This window comes from Manis pentadactyla, chromosome 13 (assembly GCF_030020395.1).
Source record: "Manis pentadactyla isolate mManPen7 chromosome 13, mManPen7.hap1, whole genome shotgun sequence".
Taxonomy (NCBI): Eukaryota; Metazoa; Chordata; class Mammalia; order Pholidota; family Manidae; genus Manis; species Manis pentadactyla.
This window is the reverse complement of record NC_080031.1, coordinates 6,011,211-6,023,808: the sequence shown is the minus strand read 5'-3', so window position 1 is coordinate 6,023,808 and position 12,598 is coordinate 6,011,211. Positions and strand designations below refer to the sequence as shown.

Sequence of the window (12,598 nt, the reverse complement as noted above, 5' to 3'; positions counted from 1 at the left end):
TGCATTGAGCATTGACTCCCCTATACAGAATTTTATTGTTGTTAACAACCATTTGATCAATAAATATGAGAGATGCCCTCACAAAAAAAAAAAAAAAAAAAAAAAGGGACAGACTTCCAATGGTAAAATAAATTAGTAACCGGGATGTAATGTATAGCATAAGGAATATAGTCAAGATATTGTAACAGCTTGGTAGGGTGATAGCTGGAACCTAGAATTATGTATATAAATGTTCTACCACTGTGTTGTACACTTGAAACTCATGTAATGTAATACTGTATGTCAACTACACTTCAATAAAAAATAATTATTAAAAAAAAAAAAAAAAAAAAGAAAGTAAAACAGCTAATTACTAAGCAAATGCAAAATTAAATTAACTATCCCCAAAGTCAATCAAGTGATAGACAAAGAGTACAGAATATGATACCTAATATATAAAGAATGGAGGAGGAAGAAAAAGAAGAAAAAAAAGAACCTTTAGATTGTGTTTGTAATAGCATATTAAGTGCGTTAAGTTAGACTCTTAGATAGTAAGGAAGTTAACCTTGAACCTTTGGTAACCACGAATCTAAAGCCTGCAATGGTAATAAGTACATACCTATCGATAATCACCCTAAACGTAAATGGACTGAATGCACCAATAAAAAGACACAAAGTCACTGATTGGATAAAAAAACAAGACCCATCTATATGCTGCCTAAAGAGACTCACTTTAAACCCAAAGACATACACAGACTAAAAGTGAAAGGATGGAAAAAGATATTTCATGCAACTATTAGGGAGAAAAAAAGCAGGAGTTGCAGTACTTGTATCAGACAAAATAGACTTCAAAACAAAGAAAGTCACAAGAGACAAAGAAGAACATTACATGATGATAAAAGGGTCAATCCAACAAGAAGATATAACTTATAAATATCTATGCTCCCAACACAGGAGCACCTATATACGTGAAACAAATACTAACAGGATTAAAAGGGGAAATAGAATGAGTACATTGCATGTGTCCACTCACTCTGAAGGACAGATCAAACAGACAAAAAACAAATAAGGAGACAGAGGCACTGAACAACACACTAGAACAGATGGACCTAACAGACATCTACAGAACTCTACACCCAAAAGCAACAGAATACACATTCTTCTCAAGTGCACATGGAACATTTTCAGGAACAGACCATACACTAGGCCACAAAAAGAGCCTCAGTAAATTCAAAAAGATTGAAATTGTACCAACCATTTTCTCAGATCACAAAGGTATGAAACTAGAAATAAACTGCAAAGAAAATGAAATATCCCACAAACACATGGAGGCTTCACAACATGCTCCTAAATAACCAATGAATCAATGACCAAATAAAAACAGAGATCAAGCAATATATGGAGACAAATGATGACAATAATTCAACAATGCAAAATCTGTGGGACGCAGCGAAGGCCATGCTAAGAGGAAAGTATATTGCAATACAGGCCTACCTCAGGAATGAAGAACAATCCCATATGAGCAGTCTAATCTCACAATTAACAAAACTAGAAAAAGAAGAACAAATGAGGCCCAAAGTCAGTAGGAGGAGGGACATAATAAAGATTAGAGCAGAAATAAATAAAATTGAGAAGAATAAAATAATAGAAAGAATCAATGAAAGCAAGACCTGGTTCTTCAAGAAAATAAACAAAATAGATAAACCCTAGCCAGACTTATCAAGAAAAAAAGAGAGTCAACTCACATAAACAGAATCAGAAATTAGAAAGGAAAAATCACTACAGACACCATAGAAATACAAAGAATTATTAGAGAATACTATGAAAAATTATATGCTAACAAACTGGATAACCTAGAAGAAATGGACAACTTTCTAGAAAAATACAACCTTCCAAGCCTGACCCAGAAAGAAACAGAAAATCTGAACAGATCAATTGAACTGGAAATCAAAAACTACCTAAGAACAAAAATCCCTGGACCAGATGGCTTCACCGCTGAATTTTATCAAACATTTAGTGAAGACCTAATACCCATCCTCCTTGAAGTTTTCCAAAGAGTAGAAGGAGAGGGAATACTTCAAAACTCATTCTATGAGGCCAGCATCACTCTAATACCAAAACCAGGCAAAGACACCACAAAAAAAGAAAATTACAGACCAATATCCCTGATGAACGTAGATGCAAAAATATTCAACAAAATATTAACAAACTGAATTCAAAAATACATCAAAAAGATCATCCATCATGATCAAGTAGGACTTATTCCAGGGATTCAAGGATGGTACAACATTTGAAAATCCATCAACATCATCCACCACGTCAACAAAAAGAAGGACAAAAACCACATGAGCATCTCCATAGATGCTGAAAAAGCATTTGACAAAGTTCAACATCCATTCATGATAAAAACTCTCAACAAAATGGGTATACAGGGCAAGTACCTCAACATAATAAAGGCCATATATGACAAACCCACAGCCAACATTATACTTAACAGCAAGAAGCTGAAAGCTTTTCCTTTAAGATCGGGAACAAGACAAGGATGCCCAGTCTTCCCACTTTTATTCAACATAGTACTGGAGGTCCTAGCCATGGCAATCAGACAACACAAAGAAATAAAAGGCATCCAGACTGGCAAGGAAGAACTTAAACTGTCCCTATTTGCAGATGACATGATATTGTACATAAAAAACCCTAAAGAATCCACTCCAAAACTACTAAATCTAATATCTGAATTCAGCAAAGTTGCAGGATACAAAATTACTATGCAGAAATCTGTGGCATTCCTATACACTAACGATGAACTAGCAGAGAGAGAGATCAGGAAAACAATTCCATTCACAGTTGCAGCAAAAAGAATAATACACCTAGGAATAAACCTAACCAAGGAAGTGAAAGACCTATACTCTGAAAACTACAAGACACTCATGAAAGAAATTAAAGAAAAATACCAATAAATGGAAACACATCCCATGCTCAGGGATAGGAAGAATTAATATTGTCAAAATGGCCATCCTGCCTAAAGTAATCTACAGATTCAATGCAATTCCTATCAAAATACCAACAGCATTCTTCAACGAACTAGAAAAAATCATTCTAAAATTCATATGGAACCAGAAAAGACCCTGAATAGCCAAAGCAATCCTGAGAGGGAAGAATAAAGCTGAGGGGATTATACTCCCCAACTTCAAACTTTACTACAAAGCCACAGTAATCAAGACAATTTGGTACTGGCGCCAGAACAGACCCATAGACCAATGGAACAACTAGAGAGCCCTGATATAAACCCAACCATATATGGTCAATTAATATATGATAAAGGAGCCATGGACATACAATGGGGAAATGACAGCCTCTTCAACAGCTGGTGTTGGCAAAACTGGACAGCTACATGTAAGAGAATGAAGCTGGATTATTGTTTAACCCCATACACAGAAGTAAACTTGAAATGGATCAAAGATCTGAATGTAAGTCATGAAACCATAAAACTCTTAGAAGACAACATAGGCAAAAATCTCCAGAATATAAGCAGGAGCAACTTCTTCCTGAATGCATCTCCTCAAGCAAGGGAAACAAAAGCAAAAATGAACTCATGGGATTATATCAAACTCAAAAGTTTCTGTACAGCAAAGGACACCATCAACCGAACAAAAAGGCATCCTACAGTATAGGAGAATATATTTGTAAATGACATATCTGACAAGGGGTTAACATCCAAAATATATAAAAAACTTAGATGCCTCAACATCCAAAAAGCAAATAACCCAATTAACAAATGGGCAGAGGATATGAAGAGACAGTTCTCCAAAGAAGAAATTCAGATGGCCAACAGACACATGAAAAGATGCTCCACATCACTAATCATCAGGGAAATGCAAATTAAAACCACAATGAGATACCACCTCACACCAGTCAGGATGGCCAGCATCGAAAAGACTAAGAACAACAAATGCTGGCGAGGATACGGACAAAGGGGAACCCTCCTACACTGCTGGTGGGAATGTAAACTAGTTCAACCATTGTGGAAAGTAATATGGAGGTTCCTCAAAAAACTAAAAATAGAAATACCATTTGACCCAGGAATCCCACTCCTGGGAATTTACCCAATACAACTTCTCAGATTCAAATAGGTGTTGTTTTAAGCCACTAAGTTTCTGAGCATATGTGTCACAGCAACAGAAAACTGATGTGGTGGGAAAATAAACATCCTAGGGAAACATAATAGAAATGTTGGGCAGTGCTGAGTGTCTCCTCTGAACATAACGTGGACCTAATTGGTCCTATCCTGCAGAATCACTCACCTACATGGGTGCAAACATAGGGAATATAAAATGGCCCCAGTGAGGCTCCAGATTTTTCCAGGCAAGGTCAGCAGACGGAATTAGGGGCAAAGGAATTGAGGAAGTTAGCAATGGAGTGATTAAAGTGATACATTTTAGAGTCTAAACTGGGTAAAGTGTAAAGATGTCAGAGTGGGCAGATCAGACATTGTGAGAAGAGAGAGATGAAGAGGTCCAAAAGCTGCCAGGCCAGCATGTTAAAGGATCACTCACATGGCTGTTTGAATCATCAGAACGATGAAGGGTGGAGAGGAAGACAAGGAGCCAGGAGCTGCTAAGCAGTGAGTGGAAGCGACCCAGAGCCGGCAGATGATGGCTGGGAGGGCAGGGGGGCAGGTGCCAGGAGATTCAGCAGGGGTACCTGGGGGAGGGAGGGGGGAAAGAGCGGGGACACCTACTCCACCTGCAGGGGGCTGAACTGTGACCTCCAAAAGGATACATTCAAGTCCTAACCCCAGCTGCCTGTGAAGGAGGCCTTATTTTGAAATAGGGTCTTTGCAGATGAGCAAAATTACCGTGAAGTCCTACTGCACTAGGGTGGCCCTGATCCAAAGCTTGGCGCCCTTACGGACAAGGGGGAGCTGGACACAGAAACAGGAGACCCGGAGGGAAGGCAGCCCCGGGAAGAGGGAGGCAGAGATGGGAGCGATGTGGGCCAGAGCACTGGGCGTCACCAAAAGCCCGGAGAGGCCAGGGAGGGTCCCCCAGAGGCTTCAGAGAAAGCAGGGCCCCACCGACACCTCGATTCTGGACTTGTGGCCTCCAGAAGTGCGAGAAGACAAATTTCTGTTGTTTTAAAACCAGTCGTGGGAATCTGTTCCTGCAGCCCTAGGAAACCCAAACACCCCCTCTTGACCCTGAGGTATGTGATGGCAAGAATGAAAGGCTCCCCTTAAGGGGGCTCTGGGGAAGTGGGGCCCTCAGGGGACAGTTCCAGCTAAGGCAGGAGCTTGAGGGAACCTTTGAAGTAGAGGCTGAGGACAGAGCGGGGCCTGCCTAGCCCCAGAGCAGTGTCAGGCCCAAGAGGGCTTCACGGGGTGTGGGGAGACAGGAGTCGGCTCAGGTGAGGAGACGCAACAGGAAAGCCGTGGGGGTACCGGATTACCTGGACGCTCTGGACTTCCAGGGCCTGGGACAGACAGGGAGGCCGGCACCACAGCACCAGGGGGCAGTGGGGAATCGGTTTACACTCGGGCTGACGCCGCCCTGCCTGGCCGCTGCCTGGGCTCCTGGTGTGAGCAGCTGTGGGAGGGGCCAGGGCACCCTGGGCCCTGACCCAGTCGGGACATGGCCCCCATTGCTGGGGGTGCTGCTGGGTGGCTCCACCCCGCACCTGGGGGAGACCCAGCCTCTCAGAGCCTCTGTGTCCTCCAAGGTCAATAGCCATCATCATGGCACCGGCTCAGCCTCCGGGTCCTGACAGCTTTACTCCCCCACCATGGACACCTGAACTGTCCCATAGGGGAGCCCCCAGCTGCATGTGGCTATTTATATTTCAACTTAAACAAATCATATTTAACTAAATTAAGATTTCTGTTCCTCAGTCACACCAGCCACATTTCAAGTGCTCAGTAGCGCAGGAGACAATCGGCTGACAGAGTGGAGAGGGTGGAAGTCATTTTCATCCTCACAGAATGTTCTATGGGACAGAACTGGGCTAGGCCGTGGACAGACAGGCACCACGGTTGTTTGAGCCACTGCCCTTAAAAAGTGGAGCTGCCCAGCGGCAGCCCGACTCCCAAAGGGAGGCAGAACAAGGGGCCCCTGTAGGAACACCTCTCAGCCCCACTCCCTGAGGCGAGGGTCAGCTCACCTTCAGCTCCAGGAATGTGCTGAGTATACAACACCTCAGAGCACAGAGCTCAGTGCCACAGAGGCCCAAAGAGGGACAGTTTCTTCTTTCTGCTTGTGGAAGGGCCCCCCATTTTTTATTTCTCACCCCAGTGTGCTGACAGTGCACATCTATGTCCTTCAGAGGAGCACAGACACACCCCATCCCCAGGGCGGGCTATGCCTCCACCCCGACCAGCCACCCACATACTCGTAACAGACGCCAACCCAGTTCCTCCAAAAACGCCAGTGCTCACCAGCTAGTGGGGACATCGAAGGGACACCGAAGGGCCGGCAGGATGTCTGGAGTCCACTAGCTCCTCCACACTCTGGTTACTGCCTCTCCGCCCTAGACCTCTTTATCCTGCTTCTCAGCTCCTGAAAACACCTGCTGGAATGTTCTGCCCAGAGCACTCGGAAGTCAGCAAAGGAATGTCTTTCTCCCTATTGCCTTCCCAAAAGCAAGACGGCCAGAAAACAATCGCCATGCCACCAGATTTACCATTGCTCTGGACTTGGTGGCAGGTACCTGCTCCACTGAGGCAACCGAAAGCCCTGTGGAGGGGTCTTCCCAGTCAGCCCGCCCCACGGAAACTGCAGTCTCTCCCTCTGCAGAAACGGAAAACTGCTTGCAACTTTTCAGTGAATATTTTTCTGCCTTCTTCTTACCAAGATATCAAAAATCATAGGATCCATTCTTCAATGAACTGGAACAAATAGTTCAAAAATTCATATGGAACTGTCAAAGACCCCGAATAGCCAACGCAATCCTGAAAAGGAAGAATAAAGTGGGGGGTATCTCACTCCCCAACTTCAAGCTCTACTACAAAGCCACAGTAATCAAGACAATTTGGTACTGGCACAAGAACAGAGCCACAGACCAGTGGAACAGAATAGAGACTCCAGACATTAACCCAAACATATATGGCTAATTAATATTTGATAAAGGAGCCATGGATATACAATGGGGAAATGACAGTCTCTTCAACAGATGGTGCTGGCAAAACTGGACAGCTACATGTAAGAGAATGAAACTGGGTCACTGTCTAACCCCATATACAAAAGTAAACTCCAAATGGATCAAAGACCTGAATGTAAGTCATGAAACCATAAAACTCTTAGAAAAAAACATAGGCAAAAATCTCATGGACATAATAAACATGAGTGACTTCTTCATGAACATATCTCCCTGGGCAAGGGAAACAAAGGCAAAAATGAATAAGTGGGACTATATCAAGCTAAAAAGCTTCTGTACAGCAAAGGACACCATCAATAGAACAAAAAGGTATCCTACAGTATGGGAGAATATATTCATAAATGACAGATCCGATAAAGGATTGACATCCAAAATATATAAAGAGCTCACACGCCTCAACAAACAAAAAGCAAATAATCCAATTAAAAAATGGGCAGAGGAGCTGAACAGACAGTTCTCTAAAGAAGAAATTCAGATGGCCAACAGGCACATGAAAAGATGCTCCACATCACTAATCATCAGAGAAATGCAAATTAAAACCACAATGAGATATCACCTCACACCAGTAAGGATGGCTACCATCCAAAAGACAAACAACAACAAATGTTGGCAAGGTTGTGGAGAAAGGGGAACCCTCCTACACTGCTGGTGGGAATGTAAACTAGTTCAACCATTGTGGAAAGCAGTATGGAGGTTCCTCAAAATGCTCAAAATAGAAATACCATTTGACCCAGGAATTCCACTTCTAGGAATTTACCCTAAGGATGCAGCACTCCAGTTTGAAAAAGACAGATGCACCCCTATGTTTATCGCTGCACTGTTTACAATAGCCAAGATATGGAAGCAACCTAAATGTCCATCAGTAGATGAATGGATAAAGAAGAGGTGGTACATATACACAATGGAATATTATGCAGCCGTAAGAAAAAAACAGATCCTACCATTTGCAATAACATGGATGGAGCTAGAGGGTATTATGCTCAGTGAAATAAGCCAAGCGGAGGACAAGTACCAAATGATTTCACTCATCTGTGGAGTATAAGAACAAAGGAAAACTGAAGGAACAAAACAGCAGCAGCATCACAGAACCCAAGAATGGACTCACAGTTACCAAAGGGAAAGGGACTGGGGAGGATGGGTGGGAAGGGAGGGACAAGGGCGGGGAAAAAGAAAGGGGGCTTTATGATTAGCATGTATAGTGCGTGGGGGACACGGGGAGGGCTGTGCAACACAGAGAGGACAAGTAGTGATTTTACAGCATCTTACTATGTAGATGGACAGTGACTGTGAAGGGGTATGTGGGGGGGCCTTGGTGAAGGGGGGAGCCGAGTAAACATAATGTTCTTCATGTAATTGTAGATTAATGATACCAAAATAAAAAGAAAATTAAAAAAAAAGAAGCCAAAAAAAAAAAAATCATAGGATCCAATCTCAGGCAGGCCCGCTTCATAGAAGGTTCCCCAAAAGCTGGCTTGACAAGCATGATGGGATGAGGGGGAGCCAAGCCAGGAAGGCCCTGGACGTCTGGAGGAGTCCGGAATGAGGAGCCTCACCTACACATCACCCGCATTAGAACAAACTAGATTTGCTCTCTTGTTGAAACTGCAGGGAAATCCTACAAAGTGAAATCACCCATGGCTGATTAGTGGAAATTATACCTTGCTGCTAATTTAGGATCTGCAGAATGCTACTGACATTTCCTTTATTTAGACTTCTTTTACTGTTTGACGTTAGTGAAGATAAAATATCAGGTCATTTCATAGGTCACTCAGTCTTCTGATCTTTTCTCAAGGGTCTTCAAGTGCTAAATGTCCTACGGTTCCAGCAACTTGACCCTCAGGGTTGGAGAGCGAATACTAGCAAACTGAGAGAAATACAGGACTAAAATTCCAAAAGAAGACAGAAGCAATAGAGATGGAGAGGGGGGAACTTTAAGGGAACAAAAGAGACAGAATCAAAAAGATACAGTGTGCAGCTGAGGCAGGAATATGGTGAGATGATATTTTTAAATATCATTTTTGTCCACTTCCCTTTCCCCGCACAGCCTACATTAAACATCCAAGCTTTTGGGCTCATGTCTCATGAAAGGATGTGACAGCAAACACGGGGGGAAAGATTGGAAGTCTCTTCTGGTGTTTGAATTTCAATTGCCTAAGCCCTTCATAAAACAGAAAAGACTCACGGCCTGGACAAAAAATGTGGAGAAAATATCTTGGGTAAAGCCAGGCCTCCCATGGGCGTTACCACCGGCACCACCAGCAGACCAGAGCCGGCGGGAAAATGGCAAGAGCACAGCTGCGGGGTTCTGTCCTCAGGGAACTCAGTGCAGAGGCACAGCAAAGCCCCAAAAGGGTTTTCCAGATTTGGGAGCAGTGGAGCCGTGCCCGTCCACCCCACGGGAAGCCCCGGGAGAGAGACAAAGCCCAGAAAGAAGGCATGACTGCAGAGGGTAGCCTGTGTTAGAGCAGCTGGAACCCTGGACAGCACCACACTCTCTCTCAAAACCCAGGGCAGGAGGAGCAGAATGATTCCTGTGTCCAAGAATGGGACCTACAAGTAACAGGGAGACACCAGATGGAAACGGCCACACAAGCAGGAGCCAGGCCACTAAAGCCTGTGGCCAGCCAGTGGACATCTCAGTGGACACGTGGCTGGCTATTTCATAACAAGGCCACTCCCTCTAGCGCTTTGGCAAATATCTATGGGACACTCTTCCAGAATTTAGGCAACCTCTTGGCAAAGGAAGGACAAGTCCATCAACTGACTGAATGTCCACCACCCTGGTAGGAGAGGAGCTGGCTCCCATTAGAAATGAAGGTACATTACAGAAAAACTATGTTATGTTTCCCGGGTATCTGAGTTTGTAGACTGATAACACCTCTGTAAGAAGGGAGGAGAAAAGCTGGCAACTAGCACATTTCTGGCTAGGAACTTGGAAAGACGATGTTGCCATTCCTAGATGTGGGGAATAAAGAAAGTGGGGCAAACTGAATGGAAAATGATGAGTTTAAGGTTGGCACATGCTGAGTTTGAGATGCTGATGGGCATCCAAGGGTGTGGCAGGAGGCAGCTGGTAATTACAACCAGTGCTCGGAAGTGAGGTCTCCCTGCAAACACAGATTTGGGTTTCATCAGCCCAACCAAGCAGCACATCGATGTGATCTTACGCTCTCACTATACACCAGGCATTGCAATAGGTTTTTCACGCATGGCAACTCATTTAATCCTTGAATCGACTCTGTAAGGCAGGCACTACTACTAGCCCTGATTTTTTTAACATACAAAGAAACAGATATAGATGTTTCAGACCTCACAGCTAGTATAAGCAGAGGGATCAGAAATTATCCCGGGAAATCTACAATCTGCGCATATAACCACCACCATGCTAGACTGGAAAGCAAGAGGGCGAAAGATCACCAGAGGAAACGGAGAAGGAGCTGTGAAGAGGAAAACCGGAAACACACTGTGTCACAAAACCCAGAGGAGAGAACTGGAAGAGGAAACGGGTGGAGGTGTGGAAATTGGCAAGAGGTCAAGTAGTCGGTAGTGACAAACAGGCCCACTGGAGTGAGCCAGCAGGGGATGTACTAAAGGGAAATGGAGCAGGGAAGAGGAGAGAGCTGAGCCTAAGTTAAAGCTGTTCCTTTTTTAAAGGAGAAGAATTTGGAGACTATTATCTCAGGGAAAGTCAGTAGACAATGAAAGCCTTAAAGACACAGCGACTGTGAACCTGATGAGAAAGGCACTGAATGGATTCACTTTGCATCCAGGATTTCTAACCTCCAATGGGCCCTGGTGCTGCTCCACAATCCGGTCACCCTCCCACTCATTAGCAGGGTGGTTCACGAAGGGCTGTCCCCAGACCAGCAGCTTTCCCATCACCCAGGAACTTGTTAGAGATGCAAATTATCAGGCCCACCCTGACCTCAGGAACTCTGGGCAGGGCTAGATCAGACCCCCCCAGGTGAGTCTGATACACACTCGAGTTTGGGAACAACCGCCTAGGCAGGCTAGGTTATACCTCCCCCTCTCCCCTTAAATTTCCCACCCTTCCCCCTGCCCCCTTACTCTCCCGACCCCACCGAGAGGAGAGGAGAGAATCTCCGCTGGCTTCCACCACGTGCATCCACCGCCTTCTGTCTTCTGACTTTGGATGAACCTTTGTGACCCTACCCGAAGCGAGGCCCTTTCTTCCACTGGACACCGTCCCCTCTTACCTCATCAAGGTGAGGCCTTTGCTCCTCTACTCCTCTCTCTTTCCCACGTCATCAGTTCTCACTCTCTACTGGCTATTTCTCATCAGCATACTTAGTTATTTTTTACCATTAAAAAATTTTTCTTGACCTCACTTTTCTTAGCTCCCACCCAACCTCTTTCCTTCCTTTCCCAGTAAAACTCCTCCAAAGAGCTGCCTGTACTTTGGCCATCCCCCTCTTCCCATTCTTTCTTGAACACATCCACAGTCAGACCTTCCCCCCACCACTCCACCACAGCCTTGTCAAGATCACCAACTACCTTCTAGGTCGATTCTAAGATCACCATACTTAACCCATACGCAGCACTTGACACAACTGTTCTTTCTCTCGTCTTGGCAGGCCTCCTGCCCTTGGCTTACAGTCTGCCGCCATCTCCTGGACTTTTTCCTGCTACTTCACTGGCCATCGACTGTCTCTTTGATGGTTCCTCCTCATTTCTAAAATCATGTCATCTTGGATAGCTCCAGGATTCAGCCCAAGCACATCTTTTCCACTTCAACTTGCTTCCTTGGTGATCTCTTCCAATCTCATGGCTTTAAATAATATCCATATGTGATAACTGTTTTATATCTCCAACCTAGACCTTGCCAAACTAGTGCATCCAACTGCTTCCTTGACATCATGACATGCTTGCTTAACAGACATCTCAAAGTTGATACGTATTCAACAAAGCTCCTGGCCATCCCCCATCCCAAAATCTGCTCCTTCCACAGCCTATATCTTCTCAGTCAACGTTCAAGGCAAAAATTCCTCCTTTCTCTCATACTACCTAACCCATTGGAAGACCCTGGTGGCTCTACCTTCAAAATACATCCAAAATCCAACCAGTTTTCCTGCTGCCACACCACCCTGAGCCACCATCATTTCTCACCAGATGATTCCAATGACCCCGCAAATGGTCTCCTGCTCCTAGTGCAGCTCCCTTCAGACCTGCTCTCCATACAGTAGCCAAAAGGATTCCGTTACAACAAAGGTCAGGGCCGTCACGTTCCTCCTCTGCTCAAAATCTTCCAATGGTTCCCATCTCAGGGTCAAAGTTAGTCACCAAAGTGACTATAAGATGTGGTCTCCCCCTTACCCTTTGGCCTCATCTTCCGCTCTCTCTCTTCATTCCAGCCACACTAACCTTCTCGTTCTTCCTCAGAAATGGCAAGTGCACTCCCATCTCTAGACCTTCGCAATTACCGTTCCCTCTGCTGAGAACATTCTTTCCCCAG

General features: G+C 44.6%; 1 protein-coding gene across 1 annotated transcript in view; it reads right to left on the bottom strand.

Annotated features, from left to right (window-relative positions):
- Positions 1 to 12,598, bottom strand: part of CBL (Cbl proto-oncogene) — a 377,716-nt gene that overhangs the window by 211,678 nt on the left and 153,440 nt on the right. The gene's annotated exons all lie outside the window — the stretch shown is intronic.